At 48.5% G+C, this 24,348-nt stretch overlaps 1 protein-coding gene across 1 annotated transcript in view; it reads right to left on the bottom strand.

The window, feature by feature from the left end:
* Positions 1-24,348, bottom strand: part of LOC141166623 (uncharacterized) — a 170,577-nt gene that overhangs the window by 145,428 nt on the left and 801 nt on the right. The window lies entirely within an intron of this gene.

Below are 24,348 nucleotides of genomic sequence, written 5' to 3' on the forward strand. Positions count from 1 at the left end.
CAGGCCTCCATTGTTAACCTGTATTCCGGACGGGTCCCTTAATACCATCAACAGTAAAGACCCTGAATTGCATGACAGACTTTGTGTCGTTACTGCTGCTCCCGCGCACCATCATCACCAACATCCACACTTGCTGCCCTGAGGCTATACTCCTCCCGTGGGGAGTTATGCTATCCTCTGCTGCACCCACAACACCAGCCTCAGCGGTCTGCCCTGCAGCGGCGGTTCACTCTGACTGCAATCCACGGGTGGCGTAGTCGGACATTCAGCTTATAGACTACCATTTGGTTTCACCACCCTGAGCCACGGACCGGGTCACCGCCACGCAGAGACTACAACCCCCAGCATCCCACAAAAGGCCCGGTTCCGGGTTCCCCACACGGCCCAGGGGGCGCGTCAATTGCACCTATGCAGTACCTGATGTAAATGTTTACTTGTTGATACTGACTTAGTCTCATAAATACTGTGGTTCCTGTATGGTCCACAGTCTGATATGACAGATAACAATAACTCCCAGCATCTCCTTATAATTGATAAGGACATACTGACAGTTCTCTGTTCATGTGATGCAAATGTATATGGGCCAGACTTGACATACCAATTGAGTGCTGTACTAAGTTTGGTAATGTAGTCATGTACTGATGGTGGTTTTGGTAATGTATTAGTGTACTGTTGTATTTGTTACTAACGGTGGTTCTCTTGATGTATTCATGTATTGATTATGGTTCTGGTGATGCATTCATGTACTGATGGTGGATCTGGTTCCATATTTATGTACTATTGATGGCTCTCATATTCCTTTTATGTTTTGATGTTGATTTTGGTTTCATATTCATGTAATGATGATGGTTTTGGTGATGCATTCACGTACTGATAGCGGTTTTGGTGATGCATTCATGTACTAATGGTGGTTCTGGTGATGTATTCATGTACTGATGGTGATCCTAGTGCCATATTCACAGATTGATGGTGGTTCTGGTGATGCATTTATGTACTATTGATGGCTCTGATTTTCCATTTATGTTCTGATGATGATTCTAGTTTCGTACTCATGTACCGATGATGGTTATAGTGATGCATACAGAACCAGAACCATCATCACTACATGAATACATCACCAGAGCCATTATTAGTACATTAATACAACACCAGAATAACCATCACTATATGAATACATCAACAGAATCATCATTACAGGAATATGGCACCAGAACCACATTTTACAGGAATACGGCACCAGAACAACCATCAGATTTGTTGCAAACTATATTTGTTGCATGATGGATGCAAAAGCCATCATACATATCCCTTTATCTATACTGTGGTCTGTTTAGTTTTCATTAGGGTATCTGCCAAATGCTGGATACCATGATTGAAACCAATTAGCTTCATAAGCCTAGGGCACCAACATATCTTGTCTCAGGCCTGATTCCAGGTAAACTAACAGCTTTGCTTTACATTGATTTAGTCATGAATCCAGTGGTACGGCCATTTCTCCAACGCATCATAGGATCCATTTTTCAAAACAACACCATCAGGCCGCATGTTGGTAGTGCTACTATGAGTAGCCAGAGAGGCCTAAATGTGCTACCATAGCTTGCACAGTCTCTGTACTTGTCTCCCATTGAGAAGATCAGGAACATCATTGGTTGGCTACTTCAAAGGGAGCTGCAAGAAATGGGTCTTGATAATTTGTGTACCCAATTGCATTCAGCGTGGCAGAATATTTATCATGCAATCATTAGCAACCTCATTGATAGTAGCCAAGGAGTATGAGTGAGGCTATCTCTACGCTTAGTGTTCATACTTGGTACTGAATAAATTTGAGATGTTTTGAAAATGTTGTTTCCATTTTTACTCTATTTCCATATCATTAACCTATTGTTGGGATTGTACTCACTCAGGTGAGATCATAGACAAACAGGAGGCATGTTCCTTTAAATGTCCGTAACGGTTTATTGGCTTCATAAACCATTCAAAAGAAAAATGCAAAACAGGCTTTAGTACAGACAAAAACAAAGAAATTGTCCTTTTAGCAGAGTCTCTGGATGGCCAGCGCTGTGCTCACACAGGCTGGTGTAGTGTCCAGTGTCCTGGCTTGGTCTGGAGACAAAACATACACAGGAGACCTGCTCCCTCCAAACACACAGACCATGTGCCAAACAACAGCCTTCATTTTATAGGCAGTTAACCACACCCAGAGGTGAGGTATGTGGGTAGCTGGACCCCTCCATTCTTTCCTAGCTATCCGTAAGCCGGCTCCCAGGTGCACCAAACAATCCTCTTAGTGCTTATGTGCACTAGAGAAACACTTGAGGCTACATCACAGAGACCAGCCATCTCTGTGACACATACCTCCCATCGACTATGCGACCATTAGCCACCTTACACTATATATCATCCTGTGATTCCAGAACTCTATGAATTTTCCTTCTTGCTGTTGAATTTTCAATGTTGAGGAGCATACAATTTGTCAAATTGTTATCAATTTTCCTGTTGTGCCCACGTCCAGGGAGGTTTGCTACAGTCCAATACACCTTAAACTTCTGAATAATATGTACAACTGTAGTAACAGGAACATCAAGTTGTTTGGAGATGGTCTTAGTGCCTTTATCATGTTTGTTTATAATATTCTTTTAAATCTCCTAAAACAATTCTCTTCTTAGCTTTCTTTGATCTTTGTTCAGTGATGTACACACCATGATACTGTAAGGGGGAAGACCGGGGTGTAAGTACTTTCAGAGCAAGGGATCCGGAACTGCCGGGGCCGTGCCTCTGGTTGCAGGGTGAAGACAGACTGCAAGCACAGGAGTCAGGTGACTGGGAAGCTGGGGGTGTGTCCAGAGTGAGAGCTGGGAGGTCAGGTGACCGGGGAACGTGTAGCGTGGCTAGAGAGAGGAAGAGGCGTGGACGTTTGCACGGGAAAGCGGAGCTGGGTACCGCTCAGCAGAGCAGTGTGAGAGGGTCCAGGCTACTGGCTACAGTACTTGGAGCAAGATCCAAGTGCAGTGGACCGGAGGATTCAAGCTGACTCGAGGGAGAAGAGACGCAGGGTCCGTGGAGCTGAGCACGTGAGGTGCCGTGTTATGGACTAGGGGCTCAGCGGGTAAAACCCGAGACCGCCCGCTGCCGCCAGAAGACGGAGCATTGTTTCGGAAGTTACACCTGAAGAAATCAACCCTGGCATCAGCTGGCAACTGCCTTGTGAGAAGCAAGAGTCAGCTAAGTGAAAAAACTGTCGATTACAACCGGTTCGACTCTGCTACATCTAGTTAAACCGTGAACTGTTAGTAATAGACTTTTACCTGCTACTTCACTTGTTTTCCCTCATATTTTCCCCTGTTACTCTCAGCATGGAGGTTGACCCTGTTATCATAAACCTCCCCTGTTTATTAACCCCGTATTGGCTGCTCTGTGTTTCTGTGTAACTGCATCTAAAGTACCCGTGTTACATTTGGCGTAGTCGGTAGGATGCAGTCTTTAGACACAGACACTGCAGAGCAGCCCATCCTGGGAGCTCCTAAATCTAGCTTGCCGCTGGGGGCCACGCTCAGCAATCTCCCAAAGTTCACCGGGGACAATATGATGCTGTGGGACTGGATTGAGAGAGTTAGGAGTATGTTACGTATGCACCTGATGACCCCAGTTATGCAAGCCGAAATAGCCTTACTGGCCCTGGACGGCGAGGCCCGACAATCCGTGATGTACCACCCTCCCCATGACCGGGATACTGTAGAAAAAGTGGTGCGGATACTGTTGGAAATGCATGGGGATCCCACCAATATAGGAGAGCTGAGGATACGGCTGTTTCACCAAGTGCAGCAGGAAGGGGAGACTGTGACGCAGTATGTTAATGCCTTACAGAGGGTGCATGCCTATATCACTAGAAAAGATGACATGGGGAATTTGGGAATGGGCCCCCCTGACGTGATCTTAAGGGACCAGTTTGTGGCAGTCCTCAGGGATGTGCAGCTGAAGCAGGCCTTGCGGGAGCGCCTGCGCGCCAACCCACGTATGACTTTTCTAAAAGTGGGGGCAGAGGCACGTGTGAGAGAGCAGGAGATGGGGGTGACAACCCTGGCAGGGATGGTCCGGAGTAACGAGGTACCCACCCCGCCTGCAGCTGAACAGGAATGGGCTCGAGAGATACGAAAGGAGATACAGGAGATGCGGGATGAATGGTCTAGTCTCAAGAAGACCCCTGCCCTGACACCAGAGACACCCAGATCAATTGCCCCAGTTATGGAAAGAATTTAATTCAGGCCCCGCCCTGCAGAAGAGTTCCGTAGAGAAGAGAGGCAGCCCTACACAGACAGAGACACGACCTGCTGGATGTGTGGAGGCGCAGGACATTACACCAGGGGCTGTGCTAGCCGAGGGCGACCCCTCCAATGGCAGCCATTAAACAAGCGGGCTCCGTGTTTGAGGGACACAGCCCAGTGCCTGAGGAAGGGGAAAGAAAAAGAGGAAGTCCCAAAGACCTGGTTTCCACCAGCCCGACTGTCTGGGCCGAAATAAGCGGTCCGGCTGTTCACTGCCTGATTGACACATGATCCCAGGTGACTACGATGACAGAAGCCTACTTTCAACAGCGATTTCCAGAGATAGCGCAGCCTGAATAGGGACCAGTAATTAGACTCACGGCAGCTAATCAATTACCCATCCCGGTCGCAGGGGTGGTGTGGATGAAGATCCGAGTGTGTGGAAAAGATGTGGGGAAAAAAAGGAGTAGTCCTGGTCGCAGGGGGAACCGGAAGTGGACCCCCGGTGACCCTCGGAATGAATGTGATGAAAGAGATTGGGCAAATCCTGCATAGTGAGCCGAAGGAGATTCCTCTAGACCAGCGGGACCCGCAAACTCCACAAAGGAGGGTCTTTCAACAACTAATCCAAGCTGCCCAGGCTCAGGAGACGTTGAGTGAAGGGAAGATCCTGGGGAAAATAATAGTGCCAGCAGCTACGGTGCTCACCTTACCGCCCGGACAAACTGTACTCACGTTACCCGCATGGGCCTGCACACCTCTTGAGGGGGCCGAAGGTCAGATAGAACCAACATCGATGGACAAAGTACCCCCCGGACTCTTGGTGGCTCAGACACTGGCTACCGTCCAGGGTGGCAATGTTATAGTGCGGTGTGTTAATCTGGGCGAGGATGATCTCACACTCCCTCCCAGAGCGGAAATAGCCCAGATTCTGGGAATGCCAGAGTAGTTAGTGCGACCTGATATGTTACAGCTTTCCGCTGTATGAGGAGACTGAGGAGACCCCTGGACTCTGGTGGTCAGCGTGCCGCCGGAATCCCACCGGGCTAGTGCGAAGGGGGGACGAAGAATCCTAGAATCAATTCGGGCTGAATTGACGGGACTTACACCTCGACAGGTGCAGCAGGTTGAGGAGATGCTGGAGCGGTACCAGGAAGTCTTTGCTCGCCATGAGGATGATTTTGGTTGCACCAAAGCCATTACCCACGAGATTCCCATGGGGAGCGCTGCCCCAGTGTGGGAGAGATACCGGCAGATGCCTCCCCAGATGTATAAAGAGGTTAAGGAGATGCTAGCCCATATGTTACAGAATGATGTGATACAGGAGAGTCAGAGCCCGTGGGCAGCCCCGATTGTCCTGGTCCAGAAGAAAGATAGGACCCTGCGGTTCTGTGTGGACTATAGACGACTGAATGCCTGTACAATAAGGGACTCTTACCCATTACCCCGAATCGAAGAGTCCCTGTCGGCCCTAGGGAAGGCAAGATACTTCTCCTCCTTGGATTTGGCCAGTGGGTACTGGCAGGTGTCCGTGGCCGAACATGACCGTGCGAAGACGGCGTTCATATTACCCATGGGACTGTTCGAGTTCAATCGGATGCCCTTCGGCCTGACTAACACCCCCAGGACGTTCCAGCGTCTGATGGAGAGGTGCCTGGGTGATTTAAACTTCGAGGCGACACTGATTTACCTTGACGACATAATTGTCTATGCCACCACCTCCAGCGACTGGAGCAAGTATTGAGTCGCCTACAGAGTCATGGCCTAAAGGTGAAGCCCCAGAAGTGTCACTTGTTCCGCAAACAGATCGAATATCTCGGTCATACTGTGTCTGGTGAAGGAGTCAGGCCCACCCAGGAAAAGATGGCCGCCGTACAGGAGTGGCCTACCCCGAAGACAGTGAAGGACGTTCGGGCCTTCCTGGGACTACCCGGGTACTACCAAAGATTCGTGAAGAACTTCACCCGCATAGCCAACCCATTGCTGGAGCTACTTAAGGGAGTGATGGTGGGCTCCAAGAATCAGGCGATTCGGTGGGGAAGCAGCCAGGAAGAGGCCTTCTGTGCCCTAAAAATGGCCCTGATCGAGGCCCCAATACTTGCCTATGCGGATTTCTCCCAACCCTTCATACTCCACACTGATGGGAGCCTACATGGTCTGGGAGCCGTGTTATCCCAAGTACAGGAGGGGAAAGAGCGCGTGATTGCGTACGCCAGCCGCTCCTTTCATGACTCCGAGAGGAACCCGGATAATTATAGCTCTTTCAAATTGCTGGCTCTGGTTTGGGCAATGACTGAGAAGTTTGCAGAATATTTGTCCAGGTCCGAAGTACTGGTGAGAACAGATTACAACCCGCTGGCCCACCTGGAAAATGTGAAATTGGGGGCCCTGGAGCAGCGCTGGGTGGCCCACATGGCCAGGTACCGGTATAAGATCGCCTACCGGCCTAAGGCAGAGAATACTCATGCTGACGCCCTCTCCAGAGTAACATATGAACTGCCTGATCATGACCGCGATGAAGATTTGGAGGCGGATGAGACCCCTAGCTTCCGGAGTTTTGTGGGACCGCTGGCCGCGGCGCAGGGACAGATCGGAGAGACTTTGGAAGAACAAGTGCTAGGGCGGCCAAGAGATGACTGGATCCGACTTCAACAGACTGACAGAGAAGTTGCTCAATTACGTCAATGGATGGCTTTGCGGCAAGTCCCCAGTCGAGAAGAGAGGAGTACCCTGTCCCCAGGAGCACTGAAAATGTTGGGACAATGGGAGAGACTGTGTTTGCGAGACGGGCTGCTGTACCGACGGGTGCAGCTACTGCGAGAGTTCGGGACCACCTGGCAAGTGGTGATCCCAGAGAAGTTGGTCGGAGTATTAGCTAAGGAGGCTCATGAACGAGGGGCTCACTTCGGACCAGAGAAGACGTTTCAGTGGTTGCAGAGGCTAGTGTATCATCCCCGACTGCGAGCAACAATAAAAGATACTTGTCGAAGATGTCGGAACTGTGAGCTGGTTAAGCCCCTGGAACAGTGGATCCCCATACAAACTATTGTGACTTCTGCCCCCTTGGAGGTGCTGATGATCAACTATTTGACTGTTGGACTGGCGCATCTCGGGTGTGAACATTGCCTGGTAAAGACAGACCACTTCACAAAGTTTGCGGTAGTGACCCCGACCAGAGACCAGACCGCCGAGTCAGCTCCGCAGGCCATATGCAGAGACTTCATTCGGGTGTACGGCTGCCCAAAGAGGATCCATTCTAATCAAGGCGCCTGCTTCCAAGGCCGGGTGATGGAAGAGCTGCACCGGTTGTACAAGATTGAGAAGTAACAGACTACACCTTACCACCCTCAAGGAAATGGGGCCTGTGAGCGCTTTAATCGGACACTGATCCAAATGCTCCGCACATTGGAGGAAGATCGGAAGGTACGATGGCCTGAGTTTGTGACCGAGCTGGTGTGGGTCTACAACAACCGAGTGAATAGTACGACGGGGTTCACTCCTTATACCTTGCTGTTCGGGCAAAAGGGGCGAGAGATTACCGAGTTAGAGCTGGACCTCGAGGAGGACTACCCACGGATGGGGGTGTCTTCCTGGGTCCGGGAACATCGGCATTGACTGCAGACCCTCCGACGGTTGGTACTTCAAAAGTTTCAGGAGCTCAAACATCATGAGACATTGCCTCTTCGAGGGACAGCTCTGAGGCCCGGGGAAAGGGTGTTGGTTCGGGACAGGCGGCCCCGGGGCAAATTGAGTAGGCGGTGGGAATGGACCCCGCACTGAGTGAAGCGCAGCATTGGCACTGAAGGACCTGTGTATGAAGTTCAACCCGAGGGGGCTGAAGGAGCCCCTACCAGAGTGGTTCATCGTAGTATGCTGCGACCCTGTCTGTCTAAAGATGACGAGGATGGAGAAGAATCACCTGCTTCTAGAGAGGGTCCTGTCACAGTTGCTCCAAGCCACGATGTGGTCGAAGAAGAGTTGTTGATTCTACCTCAGAGCCCCAGCACTCGATTACCTGCAGTCCCCAGTGCAGGTGGTGAGGGAACAACATCATTTGAAATCACCGGGCAGGCGGAAATTGGAAATCCGAGTGACCCTGCTGCCCCCATCGGTCAAACTGAGTTACGCCGGTCAGAACGGACAACTGCAGGAGTGCCTTCTCACCATTATGAACAAGATCAATTCATATGGTACCGTATCTTCCAGGAAGTCCAAGAATGTGAACGTTTAATGAAGGAACTCTCGCCCATGGAATGGCGAGTTAAAGGAGAGTGGGAGTGTAAGGGGGAAGACCGGGGTGTAAGTACTTTCAGAGCAAGGGATCTGGAACTGCCGGGGCCGTGCCTCTGGTTGCAGGGGGAAGACAGACTGCGAGCACAGAAGTCAGGTGACTGGGAAGCTGGGGGCGTGTCCAGAGTGAGAGCTGAGAGGTCAGGTGACCGGGTAACTGGTGGCGTGGCTAGAGATAGGAAGAGACGAGGACATTTGCACGGGTGTACTGCTCAGCAGAGCAGTGTGAGAGGGTCCAGGCTCCTGGCTACAGTACTTGGAGCAAGATCCAAGTGCAGTGGACCGGAGGAGTCAAGCCGACTCGAGGGAGAAGAGATGCAGGGTCTGTGGAGCTGAGCTCGTGAGGTACCGTGTTATGGACTAGGGGCTCAGCAGGTAAAACTCGAGACCGCCCGCTGCCGCCAGAAGACGGAGCATTGTTTGGGCGGGGACGCCTGAAGAAATCAATCCCGGCATCAGCTGGCAACTGCCTTGTGAGGAGCAAGAGTCAGCTAAGTGAAAAAACTGTCGATTACAACCGGTTCGACTCTGCTACATCTAGTTAAACCGTGAACTGTCAGTAATAGACTTTTACCTGCTACTTCCCTTGTTTTCTCCCATATTTTCCCCTGTTGACCCTGTTATCCTAAACCTCCCCTGTTTATTAACCCCGTATTGGCTGCTCTGTGTTTCTATGTCACTGCAACTAAAGTACCCGTGTTACATTACCAAACAGCACAGTGACAACTTTACACCCTTCCAATAGACAGACTGACTAATTACAAGTTCATAGACACCTGTGATGCTTACAGAACATACCTTAGTTTAACATGTCCCTATGTTTAAATAATTTTCAATCTTTTCTAGAGGTACCGCATCATTTGTTTCCAGGTCCTTGTAATTTTTTTTCTGTTGAGCCACAATTCAAAAGCAATGTCTGATTTTCATTAGTTCACATTCAGTATATTTAAATAAAAAAAATTGTTTTGTCAGTTATTTCAGTGACAATTGTGGGTTTATATATATATATATATATATATATATATATATATATATATATATATACACAGTATATATACTGTATATGTTAAAATCCAAAATACATAGCACTCCTATCAAATTTCTGTGAAGTAAGTCAAAATAAAGCAACACTTCCAATATTCCAATATAATATAGAAGCCCCCCAAAAAAGGTAGCAGATGCTGCTAAGCAAGTGAAATAATGCATTTTATTATGTCAGTATTATAAACAATTAAAAAATGGGGAGAAAAGTCACAAGGAGAACCCACTAATCCAGGGAACAGAAAAAAGGTATATGGTAGAAAGCATGTACACTTAGTAAAACATGTGAGACTCAAAGTATGCAAATTGTCAAGCCCTGATTAGGTTTCTAAATAACAAGGTAAACTGGCACCCCAATGTGTGTTTTGAGTTAGCTTCTTCGGGGGAAAAGCACGTTGGGGCACCTGTCTTCACTTAACACAGATTGTTCAGATAAGTACATCTCATATTTGGTCATGCTTATATTTTGTATATTTATTGTTGCATACTTTCATTGTCTGTTCTTAGCTGTCAATTCACCATCAGCATTTTCTGCTAAGTCCAGATTAGTTCCCATGTGGCTGTCCTTTGCATAGGATTCTATATAGGTTTGCAAACACCATTGGTATTTTTCTTTATTTTTCTGGCTGCCTATTGATATTATTGAGCACTTTTTTCATTACTGCAGCTAGTAGTTAATAATATGTAATACTTATTTTTGTGGACTCTGTTCTATTCAGCTTGCAGCATAGATCACCCCTTAATTGTTGTATTGTTTACCTTGCTATTTAGGGCTTGACGATTTACATACTTTATGAGTCTCACATGTTTTACTAATTGTACATGCTTTCTACCATATACCTTTTTTTGTTCCCTGGATTAGTGGGGTCTCCTTGTCACCTTTCTCCCCATTTTTTAATTATTTATAATAATGACTGTAAGATGGCCACCGGACAAGTCCTTGAGAGGAGATAGGTATCACCGAGGTTGATAGCTTTGGTGATGCAAACCCGGGAAAGCATGCTCCAGCACACGTAGTGCTGAGAGAGTTAAGAGGGCGTATCAGGGCCAGTTTTTATGAGCAGTCATAAGAGATGGGAGGGAATGGCTGCTCACATATCCCCACCCCAGGTCACGGTTTTTGTAAATAAAATGGAGACCGAGTGTCTCATTCAGTGTCTGTGGCTGGAGGTGTGGAGACCTCCAGCGTGTTTCTGCTAAAGGACACTGACAGTGAGCGGGCGAACTCGCAGTACTGTATGGACTGTTTATTTTCTGTTTTGTTACTTTGTGCCGGAAAAGGCTTTGTTTCGTTTACTTCTGAAATGCAGTTTATGAAGTTGCAATAAACCTGACTTGAACATTTTGAAGAGACTGCTTCCTGTGCCTACGTCAAAAGCAGCCGAGTGAGTAAAACCCTACAACTGTTGCTAGAAGCACAGGCACGAATCCCAAGGGGCAGTGTGACTGCTACAGGAAACCGTTTGTGGTCATAGACACAAACTGTGGCTCCGAGTCCCATTAGGTGGGCGTAGTCAAGGACCTGTTGCACCTTGTTATAATAGGGCGGGACTTTGCCTTGTTTTGTGACTTGTGGGAGAAAGGAAGAATGGCAACTTGTTCAGACAACAACCAGGTCGCTCCTAAAGAAACCTCATTCCAGGCCGCAGCTGATGGGTTTCCTTTTTGTGTGCTTGTTGGGGATGAGGATGAGGCAGCATCCCCGGAGGCCAACATCCCTGAGCTGGAGGTGTCCAGGGGAAACTTTGGAACCGCCCAGCTCAGAGACTTAACTCTCAAAGGGGCGTTTGATAATGTCACTGTTCTGAATGGTGTTGTTCAAGAGCCAGAGACTGACACCCGATATTTGTACTTTGCCGTAAATGGGGAGTTGCTATATCGGGTCACCACGCTCAGAGGAGTGGTAATAGAGCAGTTACTAGTGCCAGGGCTGTACAGACGCAGGGTGTTAGATATGGCCATGCACATGTCTTAGGTGGTCATCTGGGGGTAGAGAAAACCCAGGAAAGGATCCTCCAAAGTTTCTACTGGCTCGGGTGTCCCCGAGAGATCGTGAATTATTGTAGGTCCTGTCTCACCTGTCAGCTTACCTCCCAGTGGCTCCCTTCCATAGCCCTTTAGTGCCACTGCCTATTATTGAGGTCCCCTTCGATTGCATCGCCATGGATCTAGTGGTATCCCTGTTCAAGTCCACCAGAGGACATCAGCATATCCTGGTGGTACTGGACTATGCTACACAGTATCTGGAGGTCGTACCACTACGAAACTCTTCCTCCAAGTGTAAACCCCGGGAGTTGGTCCATATCTTTTCCAGGACGGGGTTGCCTAAAGAGATCCTAACAGACCAAGGGACTCCATTTATGTCAAAGACGATGAGGGAGTTGTGCAAGACCCTGCAAATCACACAATTCAGGACCTCAGTCTTCCACCCACAGACAGATGGCTTGGTAGAGAGGTTTAATAAAACCTTGAAGGCCATGTCGGAGAAGGTCGAAGAGAAAGTCGGCCGGGACTGGGACTGTTTACTGCCGTACCTTCTATTCTCCATCAGAAAAGTCCCACAGGCCTCTACTGTTTTCTCCCCTTTTGAGCTGTTTTATGGCCGACACCCCTGCGGACTCCTGGATGTAGTAAAGTAGACCTGGGAGGCGGAGTCTACACCCTACAGGAGTGTAATCAAACATGTGGCCCATATACAAGAGAGGATTGCAGAGGTGATGCCCATTGTGAAAGAACACCTCCTCAAAGCACAAGAGGCACAGTCGAGGGTGTACAATAAGTCGGCGAGGGTGAGACACTTCAACCCTGTGGATCAGGTACTGGTGATGGTACCTATGGTGGAGAGCAAATTCCTGGCAAAGTGGCAAGGCCCCTATGAAGTAATGGAAAAGGTTGGTGAGGTCAACTATAAAGTCCACCAACCAGGGAGAAGGAAGCCATACCAGGTATACCATGTCAACCTGATTAAGCCATGGTGAGATAGGGAGCCGATGGAAGCTCCGTGTTTGGTGGCGATGTCTGAAGCCGACGTGGGAGAGGTCATGGTGGCAGAGACGCTGTCACTGGCCCAAAATCAACAGTGACAAGAGTTGCTACAGCGGAACAGGGACCTGTTCTCGGATCTACCGGGGTGTATTCAGATCATAGAGCATGAGGTGCTTGCGGAGCCTCATGTCCGAGTAAACGTGAAGCCATATCGAATTCCTGAAGCCTGCCAAGAGGTAATCTCGAAAGAGGTGAAGCGCATGCTGAGTCTGGGAGTCATTGAAGAGTCCAATAGTGGCTGGTCCAGTCCCATAGTCTTAGTTCCGAAACCATGTGGAGAATGGCGGTTTTAAAACGACTATAGGAAACTGAATGAGGTCTCTAAGTTTGATTCGTACCCAATGCCCAGGATAGATGAACTAATTGAAAGGCTAGGGCAGGTCAGGTACATTACCACCCTTGACCTCACAAAAGGGTATTGGCAAACTCCTATGTCCCAAGATGCCAAAGAGAAGACGGCCTTTTCATTGCCAGATGGGTGTTTTCAGTACACAAAGATGCTGTTTGGGTTGCAAGGAGCTCTAGATACCTTCCAGAGAGCCATGGACCGGATCCTAGCTCTACACAAGAAGTATGCAGCGGCCTACCTGGATGATATCATGATCTACAGCCAGGATTGGGGAAGCCATCTGAGCAAAGTCCAGGTGATATTCAATGCTCTATGGAAGGCGGGGTTTTCCATCAACCCAAAGAAATGTGCCATGGGCATGGAGGAAGCCAAATATTTTGGCTATATCGTAGGCAGAGGTGAGAAAAAACCCCAAATGAATAAAGTTGATGCGATCCTAGCCACAACCTCTCTCAAAAAAGCAGGTCAGAGCGTTCCTGGGCATTGTGGATACTACCGCCGGTTCATCCCTAACTTTGCAATGATAGCCGCCCCTTTGACAGACCTCCTTAAAGGGACTAAATCGGCTATGGCTAAGTGGTTTCCAGAAGCTGAGATGGCCTTCCAAGAACTAAAGCAAGCCTAAAGAGTTTGTGGTCCAAACGGATGCGTCAGATACCGGGCTGGGTGCTGTCCTTTCACAAGAGATGAACGAGCAAGAGCACCCCATAATGTATTTGAGCCGGAAGCTGAAACTTTGTGAGAAGAATTACTCCATAGTGAAGAAGGAATGTTTGGACATCAAGTGGGCATTGGACACTCTAAGATACTACCTCTTAGGCAGGAAGTTCAGGCTGGTGTCAGACCATGCCCCACTAAGGTGGATGAGTGAGAAGAAGGGAAATAATGCCCATGTGACCAGGTGGTTCCTAGTAGTGTTGAGCCACCCCCGTAGTGTTCGAGTTCGGTTCGGTTCGTCGAACACCCGTGTGTTCGCCGAACTGTTCGTCGAACTGTTCGTCGAACACCTTCGAACACCGTTAAAACCAATGGCAGGCAAACAAAAACACATAGAAACACATAGAAAACACCTTCAAAAGGTGTCCAAAAGCTGACAAACTGCTCAGAAGACATAACTAACACATGGAAAAGTGACAAGTACATATAGTCATGCGAAAATAAAAGAGGTGGAGGAGTAAAAGGAGGGGGAGACACAGATATAGGCATGTCATGCCCTTCTAAAATCCAAAAAGTGAGAAGCCGACACGGCCAGTCCGCTCCTGCCCGTGCCACCTCCGTGTCGCCGGGTTTGTGCCAGAGCCGCGGTGAACCCTGACGGCCAGCCCCCCTCTCCCAATACTGGTGCCTGTCCGCTGGTGGGTCGAGCGAGCCCCCCTGTGGTGGAGGTAGCTCTAAGCTTTTTAATTTAAATTGTCTCTCTAATTTGAATGAATACACTTTAAATCCATTTACAAGGATCTATTGGAGGGCAAGTCTCATGCCAGCAGCCGCGGTAATTCCAGCTCCAGTAGCGTCCACTAAAGCTGCTGCAGTTAAAAAGCTTTTATAAGGATCGAGCTCAGCTGTCCACCGCAAGGCATCCTACTGCCAGTCCCAGCCCCTATGCCTTGGGGTGCCTCCTGATGCTCTTCACTAAGTATCCCATGGTCCCGAAGCATTTCCTTTGAAAAAATTAAGTGTCTAAACTACAGGTGGTGTAGCTTGCTTAACAGCCGGGATAATCCGCTGACTAGCAGACACTGCTACTAGGCACAAAGTATTTCCTGGGCTAGATGCAGTTAAAAATTTGTAATTAGATACTCTCGTTGGATGCTGAGAAAGCATTCCATAGAGTCTCCTGGCACGCCATATATGATTCTCTTAAAAAGCTTGGGGTAGGGGTCTAGGGGACCCTTTTATAGCCAAAATCATGGCCCTGTATCGCAATACGTCACCTAGGCTGAAGATAAATGGAACTGTAGCACCCTGAGGGCTCGGTTGCTACAGACGTATTGCACCTCACCCAGAGGTGTGATATCTCACTCTCAGGTAAGGATGGAGTGTGGATCAGGACCCGACACCTGCATGCATTACACCACATTGCCGTGGGGCAGGGCGACCAATATGCCCCGGAGATGGGCACGACAGTCCCTGTCCCTGGCTGGAGTGGGGGGAGGGAACACTGAGGAAGGGGAACCCTGTAGTGCAGGAGCAGGGAGGAAGCAGTTCCTGGGTGCATTGAGAAGGGAGTATAAAAGGTGGGCACCATCTTAGTTCAGTGCAGAGAAGTCTGAGCAGAAGTGGCAGGGAGCAGGAGCTCTGCATGAGCTCTGCTCCGGAGGCGGGCCTAGTAACAGAGGCCCAGGCCTGGAAGAGGGAGAAGGAAGGAAGAGGAGCGGAGAAGGCTCCAGGAACGAGGAATGAAGGGATCCCAGGGGTGCGGACGGGCGAGTCGCCACCGCACGCCCGAATCCACCTGCGTGGAGGGGTCAGGCCAAAGGGGGAGACCGGTCCCCGAACTAGTGGAGGCAGGAAACGACCCTCAGCTAGAAACCGGAGGCTCTGACATTTTATGTGGCGCAGCCCCTCGCTACACCCGCTAGGAAGGCACCACATAGGGTCAGGGAAACTGGCGCCAAGTTTACCAAGAGGAGGCCCGAGGCAGCGGACAGAAGTGTTGGTAAGAAAGGCCAGACAAAGGACACACAAAGGGGGTCCTGTGAAGTGCTCCAAAGTTATCTGGGAGTTGTCTGAGCCCCTCACCTGGTGAGCACAGTACGACGTGGGCAGCCGTTACCTGCAGACGTGGTCTGGATAATAAGAACTGTGAGTAAAGGCCCTGGACTGCATCACTGACTCCGTGTCATTACTGCTGCTGCCCTGCACCATCACCCCCATCCTCCGCATACACTGCCCTGAGGCTATACTCCTCCCGTGGTGAGTTATGCTACGCTCTGCTGCACCCACAACACCAGCCTCAGCGGTCTGCCCTGTAGCGGCGGTTCACTCTGACCGCAATCCACGGGTGGCGTAGTCGGACATTTAAACATCAAAACCACATAAATAGTTCCGCCACTGGTTTGACTGCCCTGAGCCACGGAACCGGGTCGCCGCCACGAAGACTACAACCACCAGCATCCACCAAAAAGGGTCCGGCTCCGGGTGTCCCAAGGCCCAGGGGGTGCGTCAGAACATTTTCATCACCTTTCACAATCACCAATGGGACAAGGCAGGGATGTCCTCTCTCCCCTCTCTTATACATCCTAGTGACGGAGCACCTGCTCTCATCAATTCGCCATAACCCCAATATTAGGTGGATTGAGGTGGGAGGCACCGAGTACAAGTGCTCTCTATTTGCTGATGATGTCCTAGTATATATCACTCAATCACATATATCCATCCCTGCTGTTATGGCTGAAATAGATCACTTTGTTACATGGTAAAATTTTAAAATCAATGCAGCGAAGTCTGAGGCCCTCGATGTCTCCCTCCCAAAATCCATACAGGATTCCATCCAGTCCAACTTTCCCTTTGCCTGGCCCTCACAGGGTATCAAATACTTAGGAATTCCTATTCATAGAGACCTCTCCCATCTATGTTATCTTAATTTTGGGCCCTTTATTGAACAATTCCATACAGACCACGGTTGGCAAGTTAGAACTGTAAGATTCACTACGTGAACCACTGGTGTTTTGTGGAAAAGCACATGTACACTGCGTTCCAAATTATTATGCAAAAAGTGTTTAGGAGTGATAAGGGAAGAATTTGTTTGTTTGTCAGTTAAACTCATTGATGGTGATGTGTGTCAGGGCTCTTTATATCACTGTAAGCAATTGCAGACACCTGTGCTAATTAGTTTGGCAGGTGTGTCCAATGAAAGGCAAGACTACTTAAGAAGGCTCTCTCACATTATTAAGCAGCCTACATTTTCTGCCAAAATGGGAAAGAAAAAGGATGTGTCGGCTGCTGAGAAGCAACAAATTGTGGAGTGTTTAGGTCAAGGCATGACTACAATCAACATTGTGCGATGATCAGGATGAAGTGTCTTGGCAATCAAGAAGTATGTAGCTGATTCACAGTATACACGTGTGCGTGCTGATAAGGGCAAATTGAGGACTCTTTCCTACAGGCAATTACGTCAGGTTGAAAGAGCAGCGGCAAAAAAGCCTTGTCATAGCAGCAGACAAGTTTTTGAAGCTGCTTGTGCCTCCAACGTCCCCCGAACAACAAGATGCAGGGTCCTTCAGAGGTTTGCAGCTGTGCATACGCCATCCTGTCGACCTCCTCTATCCACTTCACACAAGCAGAAACGGCTCCAGTGGGCCAAACATTACATGAAGACTGATTTCAAAAATGTTTTGTTCACGGCTGAGTGCCGTGCAGCGCTCGATGGTCCAGATGGATGGAGTGGAGGATGGCTGGTTGATGGACACCCCACGCAAACACGGCTACAGCGCCAACAAGGAGGAGGTGGAGTAATGTTTTGGGCTGGAATCATGTGGAGAGAGATTGTCGGCCCCTTTAGGATCCCTGAAGGCGCTAAAGATGAACTCCATAATGTATGTGGATTTTCTCAAACAGCACTTCCTGCCATGGTTCAAGAAGAAGAACCGTGTATTTCACAGCAAGATCATTTTTCTGCATGATAATGCACCATCTCATGCTGCACATAAAACATCTGCATCTCTGGCTGATATGGGCATAAAAGGGGACAAACTTATGGTGTGACCCCCATGCTCCCCTGACCTCTACCCCATTCAGAACCTTTGGAGCATCATTAAAAGGAGTGTCTATGATGGCGGGAGGCAGTTCACATCTAAGCAACAGCTCTGGGAGGGTATTCTGTCCTCATGCAAAACAATTGAAGCAGAAACCATCCAAAACCTGACAAATTCAATGGACGAGAGAGTTCAGAAGCTCCTTTCGAACAAGGGGTCCTATGTGAAAATGTAACATCACCTAGAATAAAGTTTTGAGTTGAAAACTGTTTGATTTCAGTTTCTAACAACCTGCTAATGCTTATAATTTCAAAAATGACCATTTTTTTGGTCTTTATTAAAATGAAAAGGTTGATCGAAAAGTTTGGGGGATCTAAGAGTGTGGCAACCCAGTAGTCATGATTACTTCGAATTCTGACAATATGAGGGTCATGCTGCAGGTAGTGCAGCAAGAAGGCACTTATGTGTCTTGCGCATCTCGGAGCCCCAAAATTATTTTCCGGGCTAGATGCAGCTAAAAATTATTTTTAATTTTAAATCTGGTGGAGCTTATTATAGATGGCCTAATAGGATCAGTGCTGCACACTGCTACAAAGCCCAAATTATTTTCCAGTCAAGATACAGATAAACATGATTAGTAATTTGAAAGCTTAAAACAGTTGGTAGGGTGATTTTAACCAATCATCAAGCTTTTACTCTCCCCAGGATGACACAGGGGTAGAAAAGTCGTTTCGGATCCATGATTTGTTCATCTTTATGAACGTGAGTCTGTCTACATTATCAGTGGAGAGCCGCGTGCGCTTATCTGTCAGCACACCACCAGCAGCGCTGAACACACGTTCAGACAGAACGCTGGCTGCGGGTCATGACAAGATCTCCAAGGCGTAAGTGGCTAGCTCCGGCCATGTATCCAGATTGGAAGCCCAAAAAGAGCAAGGGTCCAGTGACACAGTCGTGGCTTCAATGTTTACTTGGAGATACTCCTGTACCATCGTCTCTAGGCGTTGACTATGTGTCAGACTTCTTGTCTCCTGTGGCCTTGCAAAGGATGGGCTAAAAAAGTGGTGAAATGATTCCGCAAAATTGATGTTACCAGCAGATACTGTGGTTCTGTTACGGTTTGAGTGCTGAACACTTGACGGTCCCACGGTTGGCAAGTTGGAACTGTGAGATTCACTACGTGCACCACTGGTGTTTTGTGGAAAAGCACATGTAAGATTCTGCAACAGTCTCTGCTGATACTCCTGCATGCGTGCATCCCTTTCTATGGCAGGAATAATTTCGGCAAATTTACTTTTGTACCGGGGATCTAACAGTGTGGCAACCCAGTAGTCAGGATTATTTCTAATTCTCACAATTCGAGGGTCATGTTGCAGGTAGTGCAGCAAGAAGGCACTCATGTGTGTTGCGCATCCAGGAGCACCAAGTCCCTGTTGTGTTGGTGGCGAGGTAACAATCATGCTTCCTTCCTCTGTCCTCTCCCCCCAACCTCGCACAACAGAAATGTGATCAAGGTCTCCCTCATCTGATGAGTCTTCCATCAGTTCGTCCTCCACTTCTTCCTGGGCTCCTGCACCTTCCTCACTAGTTTGGCTGCTACCATGCGCCCTGGTAAAACCATCTCCCCCACCCTCACATGCCTGCCGCCTTGGTGCTGCCGACCGTCTGGACCTTGCAGATGTTAGCCCTTCCGCATACAACTCCTCCTCCTCTACTTCCTCCACCTCCTCTTGTGCCACCACCTGACTCCGAATTCTGTTTAACATGTGCTCCAGCATGTAAATCACCGAAATAGTCATGCTGATAATGGCATCATCAGCACTAAACATCTTCGTCGCCATTTCAAAACTGTGCAGAAGGGTGCATAGGTCCCTGATCTGAGACCACTCCTCCAGCGTGATTTGCCCCACCTCTGGATCTCGTTGGCCCAGGCTATACGTCAGAACGTATTGCACCAGGGCTTGTCGGTGCTGCCACAGTCGCTGCAACATGTGCAGAGTTGAATTCCACCGGGTAGGCACATCGCATTTTAGCCAGTGAAGTGGCAGGCCCAACGACTTCTGTAGAGATGTAAGTCGCTGAGCTGCGGGATGCGAACGGCGGAAGTGAGCACACAGCGACCGTGCCCTCTGCAGAAGGCCATCTAGTCTGGGATAGTGGGCTAAAAATTGTTGGACAACCAGGTTCAACACGTGAGCCATACAAGGCACGTGTGTGACATTGCCCCGGCGAAGGGCCGCACCCAGGTTTGCAGCATTGTCGCACACGGCCTTCCCTGGTTTCAGGTCCAGTGGAGACAGCCATTCATGAAATTGGTTCTCCAGAGCTGACCACAACTCCTCAGCTGTGTGACTCACATTTCCCAGACATTTCAAAGTAAAAACCGCCTGATGACGTTGAGCCCTACTGCCAGCATAGTAAGGAGGTGTGCAGGATCCCTTCTGCGCAGTTAGAAAGCTTGTGGCATGACCAGACAGGCTTTGGGTGCAGGTGGAAGACCGAGAGGAGGTTGAGGAGGCAGAAGCAGTGGAGGAACTTTGACATAAAGAGGATTGACGCACAACTCGTGGGGACGGCAAGACTTGGACAGCAGCCCCTTGTCCTGCTGTCACCATAGTTACCCAGTGCCCAGTCACCGACATGTAACGCCCCTGTCCATGCCTACTCGTCCAAGTGTCTGTGGTGAAATGCACCCTGTCACACACAGAGTTTCTCAAAGAAGCGGTGATGTTGTGTGCGACATGCTGGTGTAGCGCAGGCACACCTTTCTTTGAGAAGTAGTGCCGACTGGGCATCTGGTACTGGGGCACTGCGACGGACATAAGGTCTCGAAAATCCTCTGTGTCCACCAGGCGGAAAGGCAGCATTTCTGTAGCCAAGAGCTTGCAGATGGTGAAATTCAACCTCTTAGCTTTCTCATGGCTAGGAGGAAATGGTCTTTTACTTGTCCACATCTGAGGGACCGAGGGCTGGCTATTGTGCTTAGACGGGGTTGATAAGGGTGTCCCCGGCAAACTGCCGGTCTGTGAGGAAGATGCAGGCGGACATGTTAGGTTGCCTTGATCCAAAGGTGGTGCTATCGATGTCGGACAGCGCTCAACACCAGCTGGTGTTACCACCTCCAAAGAAAATGATGACCTGCCAATCACGCTGGCTGTTGCGGGTAAAGAGGTGGCAGGTCTGCGCCCCAAAACAGGTGTGACTGCTGTCCCCCCAGTCACAGAGGATGAAGAGGCCGCGGATGCACAAGATATGGCAGACGGTGGTTGGCCCGGCCGGCTAGGCCGCATTGTAGCACACTGAGCTTCCCACAGCAACTTATGCTTCATGTCCATGTGCCGGTTCATGCATGAAGTACTCAAACTATGTATTTTTTGGCCTCTACTTAGCTTTTGCTGACAAATGTTATAGATAACACGAGTTGGGTCATATTTATCGATCTGAAAAAATGCCCAGGCTATGCAAGGCTTAGCACCCATGCGACCTGAAGAGCCACCACGACTTGTGGTGAGAGGCAGAGTTGTGTTTGAGGATGCAGTTGTTGACGTGCTTCCAGTACTACGTCTCTGTCCAGGAAGGCGCAACCTGACCTCGTCGTCACTAGCATCTTCCTCCACCTCCTCTGCTGACCTCATCTCTTGGCTGACTGTGGGTTGACAGTAAGTGGGATCTCCAACCTCATCATCATCACCCTGTGTGTTATCACACCCGTCGTCCTCAGAGCCAACCTGTTCCTGCCCTGACAAAAAACTAAAGTTGTCGCTCCAATCAGGTATTTGAGTCTTATCATCGTCTTCCTCATTGTCTCCACCAACAGGAGTTACAGTTTGGGAATGAGGGTCTACATTATGGTCAGAACCTTCTGCGTCTGGTCCTGGATCCGACTCATAAAGATTCTGGGCATCAGTGCAGATCATTTCCTCGTCTGGATTCACAGAAGCGCTGGAGTCGACCTCTGATTCCCAGGCTACAGTATGAGTAAACAGCTCTGCAGACTCAACCATCTGTTCTACCTCATACTCAGACGGGCAGCTGGAGATTTGGGAGCTGTGAGGAAGCAAGTGCGATTTGGGTGACACCTTTGAGGACTGGAGTATTTGTGATGTTGAAGTTGATGTGGAGGAGAGCCCACTTAAAGGAGCACTTGATATCCGTTGAAGCACCTGCTGTTTTTGTGCCTCATCTGGAATTTGTAGCGATTGGCGTGGCCGTAAGAAAGGGATCTTATCACATTGTCCGCTAAAAGAAGTAGACATTTTAGTTTGGCTGGAAGATGGTCTTTCTTCTGCAGATGTTACTGTTGCTTTAACACCTACCCCACGGACACAACCTTTTTTCCCCTTCCCAACACGCCTATTCCCCTTTCCACCAGCAGCAGGCCTTTTTCCACTCATTTTGGTGGTTAACTAATTCACAACTCTGGAGTTGTTTGCACAAAAAAACAATGGATGGTAACCGAGCAGAGCTGAGTGGCCAAACTGTGGTATTAGGCCAAAACTATTGGCTGGGTTAGATGCAGAAAAAAATTATATTCAATTTGCAACCTGATGGAGGTCAGTATAGATGGACTAATACAACAAGTCCCACACACAGCTAGAAGCCCAATATTTTTTCAGAGGTAGATGCAGAAAAAAATATATTCAGTTTGCAACCTGATGGAGGTCAGTATAGATGGACTAATACAACAAGTCCCACACACAGCTAGAAGCCCAATATTTTTTCAGAGGTAGATGCAGAAAAAAATATATTCAGTTTGCAACCTGATGGAGGTCTGTATAGATGGATTAATAGAACAAGTCCCACACACAGCTAGAAGCCCAATATTTTTTCAGAGGTAGATGCAGAAAAAAATATATTCAGTTTGCAACCTGATGGAGGTCAGTATAGGTGGACTAATAGAACAAGTCCCACACACTGCTAGAAGGCCAAATATTTTTTCAGAGCTAGATGCAGAAAAAAATTAGATTCAGTTTGCAACCTGATGGAGGTCAGTATAGATGGACTAATAGAATGATGCTATGCCCAAAAGATTTTACTTCACTAGGTGCAGTAAAAAAATTGGTATTCTATACACAGGTGGTATATCTTGCACCACAGATAGACTACTCCACTGACTAACACACTCTGCAATAGGCCAAAAAGGTTTAGCTTTGCTAGATTCAGCCAAATGCTGTGAAAAAAACTTGCACAGCACTGGCACAGACCTGCCTGGCAAAAACTGATAGGAACTGATGTAACCTAGTCCTGAAAAGGACTCCAATTACAATTAGTCTTTACTCCCCCAACCTATCTATTTAAGAGCACAGACCTGCCTGATAAAAGTCGTAGGAAATGCTGTAACCTAGTCCTTAAAAGGACTGCAATCACAACTATTCCCTACTCCCAAGCTATCTGTATATTTGTGCGAAAATTGGCTTGAAATTAACAAGGTATAGCGCACACAGCAACAGCGGTGCCGTCTAACACGCAACTGCAGCAGTGAGAAAATGGTGGCGACGGGGAAAATGGCTTGGTCTTATAGGGCAAGGACATGTGACATACACTGCCAATGACACATGCCCTTGCTTGTGTGAAAAAAAGCACTTCGCTCTGTGTGTGCGCTGCTAATAGGCTGACAGATTGCACCTCCCCACTGTAAATGCGGGAAAGAGAAAAAAAAATGGAGATCTTCATTGTTCCTGCAGAGATCCATCCCCTGCCCCTCCCCCCACCCCGCTGTACACTCAAACTGCGTATTAACATTAATTTTCATCATTACTGAGAAAAAATCCAGTTATGATTTTGGTGCACGAACAGTTATCGAACATAACCTCGAACAGCCGAATTTTTCTCAAATTGTTCGTGTTCGCCGAACAGCTCGAACACCGCCCAAAACAGCTCGAATTTGAGATTGGCGAACAGTTCGAGTAGAACAACGCTCATCTCTAGTTCCTAGCCCTTCAGGATTTTAGCTTCCATGTAGAGCATAGGCCCGGGAAACTGCATGGCAATGCTGATGCATTGTCTATGGTCGACTGTTTGTCAGCGGAAGGTGCCAAGCCCGTCGGCTTTGGGCAGAGGGAGGGGTATGTAAGATGGCCGCCGGACAGGTCCTTCAGGGGTTGATATGTATCATCGAGGTTGACAGCTTCGGTGATATAGACCCGGGAAAGCATGCTCCAGCACACGTAGCGCTGAGAGGGTTAAGAGGGCGTATCAGGGCCGGTTTTTATGAGCAGTCATAAGAGATGGGAGGGAATGGCTGCTCACATATCCCCACCCCAGGTCATGGTTTTTGTAAATAAAATGGAGACCGAGTGTCTCATTCAGAGTCTGTGGCTGGAGGTGTGGAGACCTCCAGAGTGTTTCTGCTAAAGGACACTGACCGTGAGCAGGCGAACCCGCAGTACTGTATGGACTGTTTATTTTCTATCTTGTTACTTTGTGCCGGAAAAGGCTGTGTTTCATTTACTTCTGAAATACAGTTTATGAAGTTGCAATAAACGTGGACATTTTAAAGAGACCACTACCTGAACCTACCTCAGAAGCAGCCGAGTGAGTAAAACCCTACATGACATACTAAAATGTACTATTTTACTTACTTAGCTTCTTTTGCTTCCTCTACTTTTCTTGGGCTCCCAAATTTCTGTGAAAAAGACTTTCTTTTTTTTACACAACCATACAC

The sequence above is a fragment of the Phyllobates terribilis genome, unplaced genomic scaffold, assembly GCF_046119375.1.
Source record: "Phyllobates terribilis strain yellow unplaced genomic scaffold, ASM4611937v1 Scaffold_1__5_contigs__length_1240528914, whole genome shotgun sequence".
Classification (NCBI taxonomy): Eukaryota; Metazoa; Chordata; class Amphibia; order Anura; family Dendrobatidae; genus Phyllobates; species Phyllobates terribilis.